Source organism: Hemiscyllium ocellatum, chromosome 18 (genome assembly GCF_020745735.1).
Source record: "Hemiscyllium ocellatum isolate sHemOce1 chromosome 18, sHemOce1.pat.X.cur, whole genome shotgun sequence".
NCBI lineage: Eukaryota > Metazoa > Chordata > Chondrichthyes > Orectolobiformes > Hemiscylliidae > Hemiscyllium > Hemiscyllium ocellatum.
In genome coordinates this window covers 79,538,253-79,558,654 of record NC_083418.1, presented here as the reverse complement: position 1 = coordinate 79,558,654, position 20,402 = coordinate 79,538,253, and positions in this window count along the sequence as shown.

Below are 20,402 nucleotides of genomic sequence, written 5' to 3'. Positions count from 1 at the left end.
ACCCTTCCTATTCATATACCCATTCATATGCCTTTTAAATGTTGTAATTGTACCAGCCTCCACCACTTCCTCTGCAGCTCATTCCTTACACACACCACCGTCTGCGTGAAAAAAGTGCCCCTTAGCTCACTTCTAATCCCTTCTCACCCGAAACCAATACCCTCTATTTTTGGATGACCCCACACCGAGGAAAAGACCTTGCCTATTTACCCTATCCATGCCCCTAATGATTTTATAAATCTCTATAATGTCACCCCTCAGCCTCCAGGGAAAATAGTACCAGCCTATTCAACCTCTCCCTATAGCTCAAATCCTCCAACTCTGTCAACATCCTTGTATACTTTTTCTGAACCCTTTCCAGTTTCACAACAGGGAGACAGCCGGGAGACCAGAATTGCACATAATATTCCAAATGTGGCCTAACCCCAATGTCGGGTATAGCCGCAACGTGACCTCCCAGCTCCTATACTCAATATCCAATAAAGGAAAGCATACCGAACACCTTCTTCACTATCCTATCTACCTGTGACTCTACTTTTAAGTAACTATGAGCCTGCACTCCAAGGTCTCTTTGTTCAGCAACACTCCTGAGGACCTTACCATTAAGTGTATAAATCCTGCACTGATTTGCCTTTCCAAAATGCAGTATCTCGGTGTTATCTAAATTAAACTCCATCTGCCATTCCTCAGCCCATTGGCCCATCTGATCAAGGTCTCATTGTAACCTTCTTCGCTTGGCACCTCCAATTTTGGTGTCATCTGCAAACTTACTAACTGTACCTCCTATGTTCACATCCAAATCATTTATATAAATGACGAAAAGTAGAGGACCCAGCACCGATCCTTGTGGCACTCCACTGGTCACTGGCCTCCAGTCTGAAAAACAACCCTCCATCACCACCCTCTGTCTTTTACCTTCACACCAGTTCTGTATCCAAATGGCTAGTTCTCCCTGTATTCCATGTGATCTAACCTTGCTAACCAGTCTCCCATGGGGAACCTTGTCAAATGCCTTACTGAAGTCCACCACTCTGCCCTTATTAATACAAATATCACTGAACTCAAGACATAATCATATCACTCCTCACTGCCACAAAATCTACCCCCAGCAAACCTTGAAACAGTATAAGTAGCAGCAGTAGACCATTCAGCCCATTGAGTCCTCTCTCCCATTAACATGGTCATGACTGATCCTCCACCTCAATGTCACATTCCTGCTCTCTCTCAATCCCCTAGGACACCATTTCTCTCTAGAAAGCTACCTCTTTATTTTTTCAAATATAGTCACTAACTTAGTCTGCTACAGTAAAGAATCCCATTCTGAGAAAGGGTCACTGGACCTGAAATGCTAACTCTGATTTCTCTGCACAGATGATGCCAGACCTGCTGAGCTTTTCCAGCAACTTCCATTTTTGTTAAAGAAATCCACAGGTTCACCATCCTCTGAGTGAAGACAGTTTTCCTCATCTTCGTCCAAAATTGAAGTAGATAAGATTCCCTACACCATGGAAACACACCCTTCAGCCCACTCCACCCCTCCAAAGACTAACCCACCCAGACCCATTTCTCTCTGACTAATGTGACTAACACCATGGGCAATTTAGCATGGCCAAATCACCTTACCTGTACATCTTTGGACTGTGGGAGGAAACCCACACAGGCACGGGGAGAACGTGCAAACTCCACACAGACAGTCACCCGAGGCTGGAATCAAACCTGGGACCCTGGTGCTGTGAGGCAGCAGTGCTAACCTCTGTGCCACCATGCCATGGTGATCTAACCTGTATCCTGAGACCAGAAGCCTTTGTAGTGGACATTTCCCAACCCATCCAGAGGAAACATCATTGTTGTATTTTATTTCTCTAGCAGAATTCTATATATTTCAAAAGATCCTTTGGCATTCAGTGAATACAGGTCTGGTTGATCCAATTTCCCCTCAAATGTCAAACCTGCCACCCCCAGTATCAGCCAAGTGGACCTTCATTACATTCCCTCACTGACAAGTATATCCTGTCTTAGGTAAGGAGACCAAACATTCCTCCCAACACAATGCTCCAGGTGTTGGTCCCACCTCTACCTTTGAATTAAGACTTTCTGGCTCCTGTACTCAAACTCTCTTGCAATGAAGGCCATTGTACCATTTGCCTTTCCAACTGCTTTGGGACCTATCTGCTTGCTTCCAGTAACTGCTGTACAAGGATATCTGAATCACTGTGCACATCAATGTTTCCACTCAATGCCAGTGAAACAATACTCTGTCATTCAGTTTTCCCAACCAAAGTGGACAATTTGGCAGGTCTGCAGGTTATTGTCCATCTGCCATGCATGTGTCCATTCACCCAACTTGTTGAAAGCACCCTGCAACTTCGTTATATCCCCCTCTGCACTCACACACTCAACTCAGTTTGTGTCGTCAGGAAACTTGGAAATATTTCACTTGACCCTCTCATTCAATCCTTGTACATTGTGAATAGCCAGAGCCCAAGCCCTTATCACGGCAGTACTCTACTCTCACCACCTCCCAGGTCACCTTTATTATTGGCTGTTTCCTGTTTGCTCTGCCTTAATTCTAGGCTGCAGCCTTCCTCAGGCAGATAGGCAGAGGGTCTATCAATCAGACATCTGAACCAAAGTGGAAGTGAGGACTGCAGATGCTGGAAATCAGGGGAGAACAGTGTGATGCTGGAAAAGCACAGCAGGTCAGGAATGATGAGACCTGATGAAGGGCTTATGCCTGAAATGTTGATTTTCCTGCTCCTCGGATGCTGCCTGACCTGCTGTGCTTTTCCAGCACCACTCCTTTCTAACTTGAATCAAGGTACTTACCCAACACTCCAAACCCACCTCAGTGACTGTTGTGAGCAGTGTAGCATTCCCATCCTGTACTGCACCAGAGCATTAGACTAGGCCTTAAGCTCAAGTCCCTGGGGTGAGATTTGAATGCACAAGGAGTAAAGGATGCTGCACTGAGCCACAGGTGACACTGTGTACATGACCAACCAAACCACTCACCTGAAAAACAGTACCACAAAAAAAGGGAGATTGACACTGCACTCCAGTGTCCTGCCCACCACTTCCCCTTTGCTCTCACTAGCTCTCAGGCAAAAGGGTGGTTAGAGAAACTCCACACAAGCTAATCACAATGACAATCTTTAAGTAGGCATGCAGCCCAAGATAAGTGGCACGTCGATTTATCTTTCTCCTGCAGCAGAGTCCATCATCTCTGTAATGTTCTCTGATAACTCTGCCAAGACATGCAACTTGTTATTGGGTGTGTGAGAAGGGAAAGAGAAGTTTTGACACAGTTTTGGTGAGTTGTATTTAGCCTGTTGGGGGTGGGAGGGAGCGTAGGTGGGAACAGGGGATATTATATTTGACCTGTTTGGGGGGATGGAGGGGGTACAGAGGATATTGTGTTTAGACTGTAGAGGGGGGAAGGGGGATATTGTATTTAGACTGTGGGGGGGTGTAGGAAATTGTATTTAGACTGTGGGGGGGAGGGGTATATTGTATTTAGACTGTGGGGGGAGAGGGATATTGTATTTAGACTGTGTGGGGGAGGGGGATATTGTATTTAGACTGTGGGGGGGAGGGGGATATTGTATTTAGACTGTGGGGGGAAGGGAGATATTGCATTTAGACTATGGGGGGAGGGGGCATTGTATTTAGACAATGGGGGGGAGGGCGTTATTGTATTTAGACTGTGGGGGTAGGGGGATATTGTATTTAGACAGTGGGGGGGAGGGGGACATTGTATTTAGACTTTGGGGGGAGAGGGATATTGTATTTAGACTGTGGGGGAGCGGGATATTGTATTCAGACTGCTTGGGGAGAGGGGAATATTGTATTTAGACTGTGGGGGGGAGGGGGGGACATTGTATTTAGACTGTGGGGGGAGGGGGATATTGTATTTAGACTGTTTGGGGAGAGGGGGATATTGTATTTAGACTGGGGGGGGAACGGGATATTGTATTTAGACTGTGGGGGGAGGGGGACATTGTATTTAGACCGGGGGTGGGAACGGGATATTGTATTTAGACTTTGAGGGTAGGGGGATATTGTATTTAGACTATGGGGGGGAGGGGGATATTGTATTTAGACTGTTTGGGGAGAGGGAATATAGTATTTAGACTGTGGGGGGGAGAGGGATATTGTATTTAGACTTTGGGGGGGAGGGGGATATTGTATTTAGACTGTGGGGGGGAGGGGGACATTGTATTTAGATTGTGGGGGGAGAGGAAACACTCCTTGCCATGACAGGAGATTGCAGTAAATCATGATGCGGGGAAATTGTCTCTTTTTTGAAGCAACAGGTAACTTTATCCAATATTGCGTTGCCAATGACAGATAAAGTTCTCACCACAACAACTCTTCCCGCCTCTCCACCGATCACTTCAGCGTTATGTCAATAAGAATGATACAGTCACCACCAAAGGTAAGAGGTGGTGGTCTGCCGGCGTCACGGCCAGGCTGTTAATCCAGAGGTCCAGGCAATGCTGTGGGGAACAAGAACAGAAATTGCTGGAAAATCTCAGCAGGTTGGCCAGCATCTGTGGAGAGAAATCAGAGTTAACACTTCAGATCCTGTGGCCCTTCCTCGGAACAGTATTTGTGGAGCGTGAGAATTCTGTAGTTTGACTGCTTAACCTGTTTGATAACTTTATTGTTGTTGGTGTCTGGAGATGCTCTATAGCAGAATCAAATTAACATTAGAGCAGGTATAAAACACACGCTGTGGAGATTGGCAGACTTAAGAAGCACCTTTCTTTGGGGTCAGCTCATAGAAACTGACCTCAAAATCCAGGCTGATATCATGTTGAGAGCTAATTTGACACACAAAGCCCTGAGGCATTTGAGTGTACCTGATTTCTCCTGTGCAGCCTTAATCTTCCCACACCCACCACTTTCATTTTGTACAATAAACAATATGTCATAGTGCAGCCAGTTCCCAGGAGCAGGATGTCAATCATCTCAACATATGACACCAGTGTACATGTAGTGACAATGGATGAAAATAATTACTTGTTGTGAATCACCAAAAAATATTTGACGAGTAATATATGTAAAGATTAATGGACATCTGAAAATGAGTCACAAGGCTGGATTTGGAAATGTTCAAGTGGCATTCAAATTGTCAGGTTTAATAATCTCCAGGATGTCTTCACTGGTATTAATTAATATAAACTGCTCTTATTAATCACTAAGTTCCTTTCCAATATTGCTTGCCCTGTTTGTTCCCATGGTGAGAGCATTTTCCTGAGTTAGAATGTCAGCCATGATTGAACTGTTTGGTACAGTAACTTTAAATGATTGAATGGCCTGTTTCTGCTGTCTATTCATAAAAGATCCCAAGCCTTTGGATGTTAATGCTTTGTGGCATAATTATTATTGCCACTCTGTTAAGACCATATCTTACTATTTGTCAGCATTTTTGGTTATGGACTGAAATGGGGAAAGAACTGTTAAATAAAAAAGACGATTATGGAAAAAGTTGCTGCATTTTTTAAAAGCGAGTTACCTGGCACTCAATGGAAGCATTGTTTACACAGCTCTTTGTTCAAGCAATGGAGGAGGTTGCTGTAGACTAGTTGGAGCTGGGGAGGTGTGCAAGCCAGCAACAATGAGCTGATTGGTCTAGAGGATGGTGACTTATGGATGACAAAGGCCTCTGCCTGCCAACAACAATATGATTGGCCCCTTGGTAGCTTGTGGGTGTGAATGTTTGGATGAGAAGCTAATAGACATTCAAAAGGGAAGGATCTGCATTTTTCTGTACAATAAAGACACTCCAAGCTTGGATTAATACACAGAACTATGATGTTGTCGCTTTCACAAAGACCTGGTAGAAAGAGGGACAAGACTGACAGCTTAATGTTCTCGGGTTTCAGGTGAGATAGAGAGGGATATGAAAGAAGTGGAGGAGTTGTGTTACTGGTAAGGCAAAATGTCACAACTGTACTGAGAGAGGGAACCTGGGGGAGGCTGGTCCAGTGAGGCTATAGAGTAGAGCTCAGGAATAGGAAGTGTGCAAGCACTTTGATGGGACTGAGCTACAAACCTCCCAACAGTCAGCAATGATAGAGGAACGGATATCTGGGCAGGTTATGGAAAAATGCTGAAACAGCTGAGTTATTATGGTGGTGATTTTTACTTCCTCTATATGACCGGGACTCCCTTAGATCCAAGAGATTGGATAGAGTGGGGGGAGTTTGTTAGATGCGCCCAGGGCAGGGTTTCAATACAATATGTCAATAAACCAACTAGGGAGTGAGGTGCTCAAAATTTCAGCATTTTGAGAACAGTGACCATAATTCAGTAAGTTTTTAGTTACTAATGGATAAGGACAAGAGTAGTCCTCAGGTGAAAATATTAAGCTGGGGGAAGGCGAACTCCTGCAATATTAGGCAGGAATTGGGGAATGTAGGTTGGGTGCAGCTGTTTAAGAGTAAATCCAAATCTGTCTTGTGGGACTCTTTTAAAGATTGATGAAGTTCAGGACCAGTTCAGGACCAGTTCAGGACCAGTATGTTAATGTGAAAGGAAAGGATAAGGCAAGGAGGATTCAGAAACCTTCAATGACAAGAGAAATAGAGAGTTTAGTCGAAAACCAGGTTTAGGAAACTTAAGACAGACAGAGATCGTCAACTTGGAATGAGGAGAGCGAATAGCTGCCTTGAAATATTTATGACAAACAGGATTAAGGAAAATCTCCAGGTATTTTATATACATATAAGGGGGAGCAAGGGGGTAGCTAGGGAAAAGAATGGGTCCACACAGAGAAAGAGCAGGAAATTATTATGTGAAGCCAGAGGAAGTTGGTGAGGGGTATTGACCGAGAAGAAGGACATGGTGGATTGTGAGTCTCGGGATGGGTATGTCGGTGTTCTAGGGCATGTTAATATCAAAAGAAGGCAATGTTGGGTGTTTTGAAAAGCATTGAGGTAGATGAATTTCCAGGACCTGATAGGATCTATCCAGAAAACTGAGGGAGGCAAGGGAGGAAGTTGCTGGGGTCTTGTACAAAATCTTTACATTCTTCTTAGTCACAAGAGAGATCCCAGCGGAAGGAGAATAACCAATGTTGTTCCTTTGTTTAAGAATGTTCAGTGCATTGAGTATAGATGTTGGGAAGTCACGTTGCAGCTGTACAGGTCATTGATTAGGCCACTTTTAGAATACTAGGTAAAAACAAGGGCTGCAGATGCTGGAAACCAGAGTCTAGACTAGAGTGGTGCTGGAAAAGCACAGCAGGTCAGGCAGCATCCGAGGAGCAGGAAAATCGATGATTCAGGCAAAAGCCCTTCACCGGTCATCCATCTCCGGAAAAGATGTTGTTAAACACGAGAGGGTGCAGAAAAGGTTTACAAGGATGTTGTCGAGACTGGGAGGTTTGAGCTATAGGGAGAGGCTGAACAGGCTGGGGCTGTTTTCCCTGGAGCGTCAGAGGCTGAGGGGTGACCTTATAGAGGTTTATAAAATCATGAGGGACATGGATAGGATAAATAGACAAAGTCTCTTCCCTGGGGTGGAGGAGTCCAAGACTAGAGGGCATAGGTTTAGGGTGAGAGGGGAAAGATATAAAAGAGACCTAAGAGGCAACTTTTTCACACAGATGGTGGTGCGCGTATGGAATGAGAGAAAATGGTGGAGGCTGGTACAATTACAGCATTTAAAAGGCATCTGGATGGGTACATGAATAAGAGGGGATTAGCAGGATATGGGCCAAACACTGGCAAATGGGACTAGGTCAGGTTGGGATGCCTGGTTGGCACAGACAATTTAGATTAAAAGGTCTGTTTCTGTGTTGTGTGACTCTATGAACCTATGACTCTAAGGGCAACAGCAATAATCTGGGAAATTACGGATCAGGGAGTCTTATGACATGGAGAGGGAAATTATTTGATAGAATTTACTCACATTGAAAAATATGCACCTATTAGCATTAGGCAGCATGGATATATGTGGGGAAGGTCTTATTTCACAAACCTAAATGTACTTTGCGAGGAATTGACAAAGATGATTGATGAGGGCAGGGATGGTTGTTCACATGAACTTTAGCAGGATCTTTGACAAAATCTCTCATGGCAGGGTGATACAGAAGGTGAATATACGTGGTGAGCTGGTAAGGTGGGTACATGGTGAGCTGTAAGGTGGTACATGGTGAGCTGTAAGGTGGGTACATGGTGAGCTGTAAGGTGGGTACATGGTGAGCTGGTAAGGTGGGTACATGGTGAGCTGGTAAGGGGGATACAGAACTGGCTTGGTTATAGAAGATAGAGAGTAACAGTGTAAGAGTATTTTTCAGATTGAAGATCTGTGACCAGTGGTGTTCTGCAGAGATTAGTGCTGGAACCACTGTTGGTTGTAATATAAACTGTATAAATGACTTGGATGAGAAAGAAGGTGGTCTGATTAGTAAGTTTGTGGATGACAAAGATTGGGGAGCTGTGAATAGTAAGGATGATTGCCAGAGGGATACAGCAGGATAGCAAGAGGCTGGAGACTTGGGCAGAGAAACGGCAGGTGGATTTCAATCCAGACAAGTATGAGGTGATATATTTTGGAAGATCTGATACAGGAGGGAAGTGTACAGTAAATGGCGGAACCCTTAATACCATCAACGTGCAGAGGGGTCCATGCGTACAGGTTTACAGTTCCCGAAGACAGATAGTATGATTGACTTCATTAGTCGGGGCATAGAATATAAAAATTGGCATGTCATGTTGCAGGTCTGTAGAACTTCAGTCAGGCCACTGTTGGAATATTGGGTACAGTTCTGGACACCACACTGTAAGAAGGGTGTGGAAGCTCTGGAGGGAGTACAGGATGGTGCCTGGTTTAAAGGGTATTAGCCATAAGGGAAGGTTGGATAAACTTGGTTTGTTTTCCCTTAAGTGTCAAAGACTGAGGGGTGACTTGATTATGAGCAACATGGATGGAATAAATAGAATCTTTTTCAGTGAGTAGGGGAGATAGGCTGAAGGTAATTTGGGGTACGTTTAAAAGAAATGTGAGAGACATGTTTTTACACAGAGGTTGGTAAATGCCTGAAATGCACTACCAGGGGAGTTAGTAGAGGTGGATACAATAGCAATGGTTTAGAGGTGCCTTGGCAGATACATGAATAGGCAGAGAATAGAGGGATATGGACAACAAAGAGGCAAATGGTTTTTTAAGTTAAAAAGACATTGTGTCAGTACAGTCCTGGTGGGCCAAAGGGCCTGTTCCTGTGATGTTCTTCATTCTAAGCCTGAAGAAAGTCAATTTATTTTCCCTCACCTTTTGCTGTAAGCTGTAGCTTTTAACCATTTAGTCAGAGACTTTGTAAGTTGTGAACCAGTGACTCTGTGCCTCCTGCAAGTGAACATTACCTGGAGGAGGAAGATCAAGGAGCAGCAAGTCCCGACAAGCCAAAAGGATCATCTCAGTGAGCTGTGTGAACAGGGGCCAGTCTTTGCCTCTGCCCAGAACAACAATAGTCTTCTGTGCCTATCTCGATGTAATTAGGAAAATTTTAGAAAGTGTTGAGTGTTAACTAATCATTTATGTTGATGATCCATAGCTGTTCGCCTGTTATAATTAGCAATTCTTTCTAAGTACAGAAACCTGGTCCATGCTTTCCGTCAAACTGGGCTTGAAGGATGGATACATTGGGAATTTTACTTCGTTTTATTAACTCTTAAATTGCGGGATGACTCTGAAATAGCTTGATTTCCAGGATGCCACCCCCAGTGAGAGTTGACAACATGCAACATATCAATTTACAATGCACTATGTTTTATGGCTTTTGCTGTACATTAGAATTTAATCATTATTAATCTTCTAATGGCAGCCTCCAGCCAGATCATCCAATCATAAACAATCACAGACAGAAAAAAAAACTTTGCACAATCTTTTCTGAATCTTTCTTACACTTTCTACAGATGCCCAGTCATTATGACAGCAACATAAACAAAACCAATTGTTACTTCATGCATAGCAGTAGAAAAACTAGCACCAGGAAATGCCTTCAACGTTCTAGGTACCTGCTGAGGGAATACACCATAATTCCTTTCATTTATGAATTTTATCCACCATTTCCTTGCAGGAAATGCTTAAAAAGGAAAATTTATTTGGTAGAATTTATTTTGGTAGGATTCAGTAACTTCCTTTTTTTTTCAAAAGCTGCATCACTTAACCTCTCGAATATGTGGGGAGGCAACAGTGAATCTTCGGCCCAAGGCAGTGGTTACAAAACATACATTCCTTTGTCATCAGTGAGGTGTTGAAAGGATGCCAGTTTACAGGGGAAAGTCTCTGTAGTAGGTTTAAACAAAATGACAAGCTGATAATTAGGGAACCTGCTCACAGATGCACAACAATCTCATGAAAATAATGGAAGGCAGCTTCGGAGGGTGAAATGTTATGCCCATAAACTATATTATGAACAGGTTTGATACATCTGAAATAAGGTGGCAAGAAAATCTCAGACTACCAATTCCTGACAAAGAAAACACCAATGTCTTGTACAGAGAGGTTTATCCATTCAATCTGTTACCAATCAAAACCATCGCAATCTCGAGGTTAAGACTTCATTTGCTGTCGGAGACAGTCCTGGGATTTGAGACATGGATTAACACCTCCTCGTTTGGTTCTGCACACTTCTTCCCACTGTGGAGAGATGGGGCTGGAACCAATAAATTATTGCACAGTAAACAGGGTGTGAGCTAATACCAGATTACTGCAGTGGTTTGCCAGAAGTCATGTCACAACAATTGCCAGTTAATAATGTCTAATTACATTGTTCGTCATGGTACTTTGGTGGAACACTTTAAGTATTGTTGTTGCTTGCGTTCATTACATTGTAATCAATGAGCTACTCATTTGTAACATATTATTTGTTAAGCAACCTCAGTGAAGTTAGGTATAATATTTGTCAATGTTGCAATTAAATAATACTGGATTATAATTGCAGTTATATTTAAGTGAGTTATATGTTTGTAGTTATCCTGTTCACCTTGTCAGCCATTATCCAGTGACTAGACATGAAACCAGAAAATTGTCGATTTAATGCTTTCTCCACAGATTCCAACACTGAATCTGGGCTGACATTTCAGTGCAATGCCAAGGGAGTGCAGCACTGCTGCCGGTACTATCTTTTAATTGAGTTGCTCAGCCAAGGTCCCCTCTCTGACAGAGTCAAGGACCAGACGGTGCAACTTCAGAATAAGGGGCTGGACGTTTAAGGCAGAGAAGAGAAGAAACTTCTTCTCTGAGAGGAGAGGGAATCTGTGGAACTCGTTAGCGCAGAGAGCTGGTGAGGTGACACTCCGTTCAAAGATTCCAGTTCAGTAAGCCACTTAACATGGTCTTTGTGGTGAATTATATTGTCCGCATGAACCTAAACCAAAGGCACTTTCCATGTAACAGTGAAACCCCACCTTTAATTACAGCCTGTGTTATTAAGTAAGTAATTAATTAACCTCGCTGTTAAATGTTGTGGAATTAAATTGATGTTATTAAAATTATAAGGACAAGTGTGTGAAGCGGATTATTAATTCCTTCAATTAAAAACTTCTTTTATTTATGCAAGAAATATCCACATGTACTGAATGTTTTATTTATAATCTATATAACTATGTTTATTGACATTGTAATTTTACTGGAGAAAAAGAAGATCAATTTATCTTCAGTCGTCAAGAAGAGTCAAAACATAATTCTCACTTTTATATGTTAAAAAGAGACACAAAATGAAAGCTTTCCACCTTGCAATCATCAGAACTGGACACAAGAAAACCAATTTTAGAAAGGAAATAACAATATATTATGGATGGGAAGAAGGTGCTGATTGGTTGGACTATGGTTGGCATGGAGATGTAGCCGGAACTATTTACTGTCAATCTTAGTTGACAGATTAAATTCAAGCCCACCATGTTGACTCTAACTGGCCAAAGCATTGCCTTGGAATGCAATCACTATTGACTTTTCCCATAGCCCTTTCCTTTTTGGAAAAGGTACAAGATGTGAACATATTCCTTTGAAACAAAAAGGTCAGGGTCCTGTATCGAAACACAGATAACTTCTGTCAGGTTGTTATTTCGTTCCTTCTGCTAAATTAGCTCTGCTAGTTCTCCTTCCTGGCAATAATAACATGGAGACTAGTGAGAAGTGAATGCAACTACAATAAGGTCCAAATTCTTTTTTTTAAATCTAGACTCATTATTGCTTCTGTGAACCTACAGAAGTTTTGAATTCACCAACATATTCTGGTTTCTAACTCCTCATGTCTAAATCTCTGAATGGCTTTGCCTTTACCTAGTTGCAGTGATGTCAGTCAGCTCAGTTCGTTGACTTGCAATGCAGCATCTTGTCACTAGCATGGTTCAACTCCTGGACCAGCAGAGGCTTCCATGAAGATCCTACCATCTCAACCTTAAACCTTGCCTCAGATATGGTGATCTTCACAGTAAACCACCATCATTTATCGCTTTCCAATGGGAGAGTGGGAATTGACATTTCCTTCTCACAGTAACCTACCTCAAGCTGACAACAACCCTCTCCATTTCTTGAACATGACACAGATGCCTTCATTTCATTAATTCTGCATCTCTGAACTGTTCCTACTAACAATATCCTTCGACTTTTGTAAAACAATCTTTAAAACCTATGTCTTTGATCAAATATTTCAACCGCTGTTCCTAGTAACACTGTCTATGGACCAGTGTACTGCTTTTCTTTCAGCTCATCATCCTTTTATGGAGCTCTTTGAGGTTTTTCTCCATGTTCCTGTTGGTTTGGTGATGGTACAGCTCAAGGATCCAGCCCTCACTGTGTATATAATCCAAAGGTACAACGCGAGACAGCACTGAGACTGCCTTTTGGATGTGAAATTAATGCAGGACCCCATCTGCTATTCAGAGGTACGTGAAAGATCCCAGGTCATAATTTAAAGGTGTGAAGATAGTTTTCCTGGTGTCCATGGCAACCCTCACCCCTCAACCAACCCTACCAGAAACAAATTACCTGCTTCTTTACCTCATAACAGTTTGTAGGATCATTGTGAAGATAAAATGACAGCCATGTTTGCCTCTCCATCAGTGATAGCTGCAAACTACAGTGACATGGTGGTAATATCAGAGGCTCTGGGCACAGGGATTTAATTACCTGCCCATAGCAGATGGCAAAACTTGAATTCAAGTTTTTCAAAATAGTAACCAAACAGTGAAAATGTACTTAATGCTGATTTTTGCAAAATCCCTCTAGTTCACTGACATATTGAGGGAAGGAAAGCGGCCACCTTAACCTGCCTGACCTATACACAACTCCAAACCCTCAGTACTGTGGCTGACTCCTAACTGCCCTCTGAGCAATTAGGGACAGACAGGCAATTAATACTGGCCCAGTCAGCCTAGCCCTCATCCCATTAACGATTTTTTTAAAAAAGTGAGAGGCAGTGTTTTGGTTTAAAATCTCCCCTGAAAGATAGTATTTCCAGCAACACAATACTGTATTAAATGCTCAGAGTCAAAAAATGTGGTGCTGGAAAAACACAGCATTTCAGGCAGCAGCCAAGGAGCAGGAGCATAAGCCCTTCCTCGTTCAGACATTCCGGAAATGCCCATCAGATGCTGCCCGACCTGCTGTCCTTTCCCAGCACCACAGTTTTCATCTCTGACTCTCCAGCATCTGCAGTTCTCAATTTCTCCCTATATTAATGGTCAGCCTGATTTATAACATCAACGTTTCTGAATGGGGCTTGAAGTTAAAATTTTAGGTCCAGGGGAGAGTGTTAATACTGAGCTATATGAACTAGGAAGCTATGCTTTATCAACTGATCTCATTGAGATCACTTTGACCGAATAGTAAAGGAGAAGCATTCTGATTCTGACTGCAATCCATCAGGTTGTGCTGGAAAAATGTAATTATTCAACATTGTTGAGTGAGGATGGATTAGTACAGATCAGAGCCGAATTACGCAGTTTTCACCGTAGACCCTGATGTAAAGTCACTACAGTCTTTCTAGCGCATGAGCTGCTCTTTTAGTAGAGAGAAAGAGATAACTCGTAGTGGTCTAACTTGATGATTATCATACCTCAGGTGAGTTGAGATGGACAATCCTTTACAGTAATGAACCCAGACAGTCAGCAGCACCTTGCACTGCACACCAGCCATTCAGCCAACTGAGCTAACTGATAGTCCTGATGCAGCTGTTGGCTAAAACACTATTGCAAATATGATGCGGTCTGAATGTTGAGCCATTTATGAGCAACATCAATTACATAGGCTGCTATAAGATCTGAGACTTACACAGAGTGTGATTTCTGTTCTTACTATTACTGCTACTGCAGTGTTAACTGAAGGTAAGGTCAATAACTCTATAATGGAATATACACCTTGTGACATCATGCTGTAAGGGTACATTGCCGGTCTGATCAGGAATCTATTCAATAACATAGCAAGCCAATTTCCACCAGGATTGAGATTAAGGCTGCCTGAACTCACTTGTGATTGGACCGTACCTGCCAGTAGACAGGACAGCTTCATTCCTCCTGGCATCCTGTTAATCTAGAGACACAATGCCTTCCTAAAACATACCGTTAATCTGCCAGTCTGGTTATTTCTTCCATAACTGGGTCAGGTTTTTAAAACACGAGCTTTATTTTCTGAACAAGAACTCTTTGTAATTCCCTATATTCAAAGAGTTCTCTCACAGCACCTTTTATCATGTTTTCCATTAATTTTCCCAACATGGAATTAGATTTCAGTTCCAAGGATTTAACTTCAATTCCTTTCTGAACAAAAGGACCACTTGTCCTTTCGCCTGGCCATCTGACACTGTCCCAGATCTCAGTGAGTTGTTTAAAATAACCATTGCAGTATCTTGAAAATGTAGATTTTAATATAAATTCCCAAGCAAAGAGTGATACCAACTGTCGCACAGTTCAGAACAGATAAAACATTATCTAGTTAACCCTGCTGATATACTTTTTTGGGATTGTTTAACTCAGTTGACTAGATACCTGCAGTGAGATCTGCCATAATGGAAACCTCTGGTCCCAACCCATGTTCACATTGCAGTAGTTTTGGAAACCTGCCTCCTTGTTTTATTCCAAATTGTATCATGGAGATGGTGAGAACTGCAGATGCTGGAGAGTCAGAGTGGATCAAGAGTGGAGCTGGAAAAGCACAGCAGGTCAGGCAGCATCAGCGGAGAAGGGGAATTGACATCTCAGGTCAGAGCTCCCCTGCTCCTCTGATGCTGCTTGACTTACTGTGTTTATTTCCAGGTGCACACATTATCCATTCCAAATTGTATCATTCCATTTCAATGATCAGCAGCCCTCCAGAAGTATTGGAGATATGCAAAGAGAAAGAGGATGTCTCTTTCATGTCAAGTTATCCAAAATTGGAATAAAGCAAAGAACTGGATGCTGAAAATCTGAAGCATAAATAAAAAATGCTTTTCTTCAGAAGGGTCACTGGACTTGAAGCATTAACTCTGTTTCTCTCTCCACAGATGCTGCCAAACCTGCTGAATGTCTCCCACACTTTCTGTTCTGCATCCTATAATGCTCCTTAAATGATCTTTGATTCCAAACATGAGCAAAGCAGTGCTCCTTTTGTATCGACTGTTTCCCACTGTCATCCTTTCTAAGTTTGTGTTAGATTAACTGGCTGGTTAAAGCAGGTTACCTATGGTTGCATTTGTACGTACTTCTGAATCTTACTTTTCACACCTGGAAGAAACATTTCAAGAAAAGTTTGCATTTCAATAGCACCTTCCACAACCTCAAAACAAAGCCCTTTTTCAGCCAATTAAATCTATCTGAGGTGCAGTCACTTTAGGAATGTAGGAATCACTCTAGCTACTTTGTGTAGAACAGGTGGGACTAGTAAAGTTTGGGATTATATTCAGTATGGACTGGTTGGAGAGAAGGGTATGACTGTGCTGTATGACAGTAGGAGTGTAACAAGCTCCAATGAAAGGCAATGTGAAAATTAGCAGAAATCTAGCTAAGAAGACAAACTGTTTCATGTCGCCTCTGAATAATGGATAGAGGAGATCCCACAAACAAAACATAAAATGTTGATACAGACATTCTTCATGTAGTAGGCCATTCGGCCCTTCAAATCTGCTCCACCATTCAGTAAGATCATAGCTGATCCTCTATCTCAAAGCCATATTCTTGCTTTCTCCCCATATCTCTTGATGCGTTTAAAATCTAAAAAATGTATCTCCTTCTTGAACACACTTAGTGATTTGGCCTCCTGATTTATGGGAGAGAATTCAAGCCTGACTAACTTATTGTGTGTTTCCAGTTAATTGTTGTTCCTGTTTAAGATTTGCATTGTTCTGCATGACTTTAGTTCCTTGAATGTGATCGTTAGTCCATGATCTTATTTCACATGTTCACACATACAGGCTTACAAATTCTTTGACTTCATTTTTATTTATTCCTACTGCAGTCAGAGGAGATTTCGCACAGTTGCTGATTGGTACAGTTCAGTATCGACAACAAAGTGAAGTTACATTTCAAATACATCTTCATGCTACCTGACAAGTGTTATCACAAATGAACCAGTCCAAGTTTCATGGACTCGGAGTCTGTGATCTGCGCTGATTACTTTCAGATTGTTGAGAATATCTCAAATGGTTTTTAAAGGAGATTTTATATATTATACCCTACTACGAGGTGATACCCTGGAGACCTAATGGGGCAGTTTTACATGCTTTTTGCACATAATGAAATCCTGCTGTTAAAGACGTTTAGTAATGAGACCATTTCTTATGGGACATGTCATTGACAATCATCAATACACACATTTTAACAGCGCTTTCTTATTAGAAATGCTGGTATAAAGGAAATGTTTTTCCCTCTGGAAGTTCTCCTAATAAAGGACTGCCACAATACCATATGTTCTTGCTAAGGCTTGTGCTCAGCCATAAATAAGAGGAACTGGGACTAGGCAGATTTCTGACAGAAAGCACCTGCATTGGGTTATCCTCTATTACTTTTATAATTGAAGTGCTCGAGTTTCCTGCTTCCAGTCACTTGGGCTAAATATTTTTTAGAAATCACTTGGGCAAGCAATGTTCAAGCACATGTTGGTTTTTGATGAGGTACCCGATCCCTGTGCTGTCTCATGTCAATCTTCCATTAAGAGCACATTCATGATTTCAGCAGGTAAAGCCAGCTCCTGCCCCGTTCCTCTACACAATCCCTGACCACCACCCATCGCACCACCACCCCCACCCCAGGGTAATGCCAGGTCTCACAAAACACACAGCTACACTGCATTTGGTCATCACAACTAAAGCTCCTGGCAGCCTCAGAGTGATGGGCTTTGGAAGAGGGAGGTTCAAGCAGATCTTCACTTGGATTATTAATCTGTAATCTGCTCCTAGAGGTCAGATGCATTTGACTAAGAACTCAACTGCAGTCAATTAGCACAAAATAACTTGTTTAAATGTGTGGTTTATTTGCAAGTTTGCAAACAGAATGATCTTCTCGGAAAGCCCTTTGAACTGGGACCATTGCGCTGCTTAGTGTGTGTGTGTGTGTGTGTGTGTGTGTGTGTGTGTGTGTGTGTGTGTGTGTGTGTGTGTGTGTGTGTGTGTGTGTGTGTGTGTGTATCTGACTGGGTATGTATCTATGTGTCTGCCTGTCTGTGTGTCTGAGTGCATGTGTCTGTGTGTATCTGAGTGCATGTGTGTATCTGACTGTGTGTGTATATCTGAGTGTGTGTGCATGTGTGTGTATCTGACACTGTGTATGTGTGTATTTGAGTGTGTGTGTATCTGAGTGTGTGTGTATATCTGACTCTGCGTGTGTGTGTATCTGACTCTGTGTGCGCGCGTAACTATGTGTGGGTACCTGAGTGTGTGTGTATCTGACTGTGTGTGTATCTGAGTGTGTGTGTGTGTGTTTGTGTGTGTGTATCTGAGTGTGTGTATCTGACTCTGCATGTGTGTGTGTGTAGGTACCTGATTCTGTGTGTGAGTGCACGTGTGTGTGTATCTGTGTATGTGTATCTGACTGTGTGTGTATCTGACTCTGTGTGTGTGCGCAAGTGTGTGTGTGTGTATCTGACTCTGTGTGTCTATCTGACACTGTGTGTGTGTATCTGAGTGTGTGTGTATGTATCTGACTCTGTGTGTGTGCACATGTATGTGTATCTGAGTGTAGTGTGTGTGTGTGTATCTGACTGTGTGTGTATCTGACTCTGCATGTGTGTGCGCATGTGTGTGTGTGTGCACATATGTATCATTTTTCTTTTGGAAGATGTTTAGAGACATAACTATTCGAGTTATAAGTCAGCAGTTCATTCCTAACCTGTGTTTAGAATCTATTTATTTGTTAGTTCTTAGCTTGGCTTTATCTGACAGCTAAACTGGGGACATAGTTTCCTTTGGTAACAGTTCCAAGTTATAACTCTGAAAATAGCAGGACTTGATTTTCAGCACACTAGCCCCTACCAGCTCCCCTCAATCCCCAAGCCCCATACCCTGACCCCAGAGAGGTGTGGCACTCACCATGTCTGGGCAGCCAGCAAAGATCAAATACACCAACCTAAAAGGCAGGATGTTTAAGGGGAGATCATGCTTGGACTGAGATCTGTGGCCTGTAATGGTGGGCTTCAGGACTGACCAGGCTGACAACCAGAGAAGTGCCTGTTGATTCCACCGTCACTTCACACTGTGGTCCCTATGTTCTGGCTCCCCTTCCCAGAGCCACCCATTCCTGCGACCAACCTCCCAGTACGAACAGGTCTTAATAAGCATCTCTTCAATTCTGTCAAATGCCAAGCTGTTCCCTCCATTTCTACACAAGGATGTCCCAGATTAGACACCCCCCCACAAGCCTACCAGACACAATCCTCATGTCCATTCCAGCCAGGGTTAGTTTGTCCAAGAATCAGTCACAGCTTTTCCAAACCCTATTCTCTCCAATGGCATTAATTGCCATCCCATCATTCAGCTCATTTTCAAGAGCTACACCTTGCACAAGCACAAATCAGGATCAAAATCCAACATAACCCCATCTCCAATAAAAGCAAACCAAATGCTAAGAGTGTGGAGCAGGTCTTGATTAAGACCATAAGATATAGGACTGGAAGTAAGGCCATTCGGCCCATCGAGTCCACTCCGCCATTCAATCGTGGCTGATGGGCATTTCAACTCCACTTAACTGCACTCTCCCCGTAGCCCTTAATTCCTTGTGACATCAAGAATCTATCAATCTCTGCCTTGCCTTGAAGACATTTAGCGTCCCGGCCTCCACTGCACTCTGTGGCAATGAATTCCACAGGCCCACCACTCTCTGGCTGAAGAAATGTCTCCACATTTCTGTTCTGAATTGACCTCCTCTAATTCTAAGGCTGTGTCCATGGGTCCTAGTCTCCTCACCTAACGGAAACAATTTCCTAGCGTCCACCCTTTCCAAGCCATGTGTTATCTTGTAAGTTTCTATGAAGTCTCCCTCAATCTTCTAAACTCCAATGAATACCATCCCAGGATCCTCAGCCGTTCCTCATATGTTAGACCAACCATTCCAGGGATCATCAGTGTGAATCTCTGCTGGACACGCTCCAGTGCCAGTATGTCCTTCCTGAGGTGTGGGGACCAAAACTGGACAAAGTACTCCAAATGGGGCCTAACCAGAGCTTTATAAAGTCTCAGTAGCACAACGGTGCTTTTATATTCCAACCCTCTTGAGATAAATGACAAGAGGATTGAAGAGGAATTGTGCCTGATTTTTTATTGAACTTGTGGATGTTTGCAGAACCAGTGATGAGCCTCTTTAAAGACTCAATTCCTTGTTTCACTGTCATTTTTACTAGGTTTGAAATTAAAAATCTTGACAATATTTTCTGAACTAATGGAATTAAAATCTGGACAAGTGGAAATCAGCTCTGAGCCCATTTTGCAGCAGAGAGTGATAAACACAATTTTCCAACACTGTGCTCCCAGGTGGAGCTGTGCCGACTCAAGCAGATCTCAGATTCAAGTGTGTATTAGGCACAAGTCACCCTCATGTGTACATGACTGGGGAATTCTGTGCAGCATATAACTGTACAGTGGTCCCAACATTCACCTTTCTCCTTCACAGTTCCAGCTACTCCAAAATAACCACAATGCGCTCCCCATCACACAACCAGTTACTCACAAAAGTAGATAGTGCTATCAATATTTTTATTGTATCTATGTACAAAATACTGAATGCAAATGATAACAAACAAACACAGAGATATTAAGCTACACAAATAGTATTATGTATACACACACTGTTTAATTTTAGTAAAAAAAGAACTTGCTATCATGGCAACAGTGACATACCAGAACTTTAAAAGACTCAGAGTAATTGTGACTACAGTGACCATCACTAAGGACACGATGCTGGGGAAGGTAATAAGTCCAAGGA